The following is a 492-nucleotide window of genomic DNA, read 5'->3' as shown; positions in this document are numbered from 1 at the left end:
TCACCCCGCCAGCCAGCACAGGCCCTGTGTGACGCTCTTGCCACATCTCTTCCCTCGCAGCGGTGACTGCCCAAGCACTGCCTGCAGGGATGGGCTCCAGCCACGGCAACTGCTTGAAAACGAGTGGTTTTTAAATGGCTTTTGTTGCTTTCTGCTTTTTCTTCACTGATTCTTCATCGTGCTTCATGTGAGTCTCGTGTGAGACATAGTGGCTTGATTGCAGGAATGATGGGCCCACCCAAACGCTCAGCAGATGCTCTAGAAGTTCCTCCTTGATTTTCAACCGTTCAGTTAATCCACAGCGGCCGAAGCGTCTCAGCTGCCGGGGAGTCGCGCCGAGAGCTGCCCCCGCGCTTCCCGGAATCGAGGGGCCGCAGAGGTGAGGGAGAGCCTGAGGACGCGGCCGCGCTTGCGAGGTTCCTCCTTTGCAGCGATGGTGACGCACGTCGTCGTCGTGGGGCCGCTTGGCGTAGCCCGAGGACCCGTTTTGGC

This window comes from Buceros rhinoceros, unplaced genomic scaffold (assembly GCF_000710305.1).
Source record: "Buceros rhinoceros silvestris isolate BGI_N320 unplaced genomic scaffold, ASM71030v1 scaffold10964, whole genome shotgun sequence".
Taxonomy (NCBI): domain Eukaryota; kingdom Metazoa; phylum Chordata; class Aves; order Bucerotiformes; family Bucerotidae; genus Buceros; species Buceros rhinoceros.
This window is presented reverse-complemented; position numbering follows the sequence as displayed.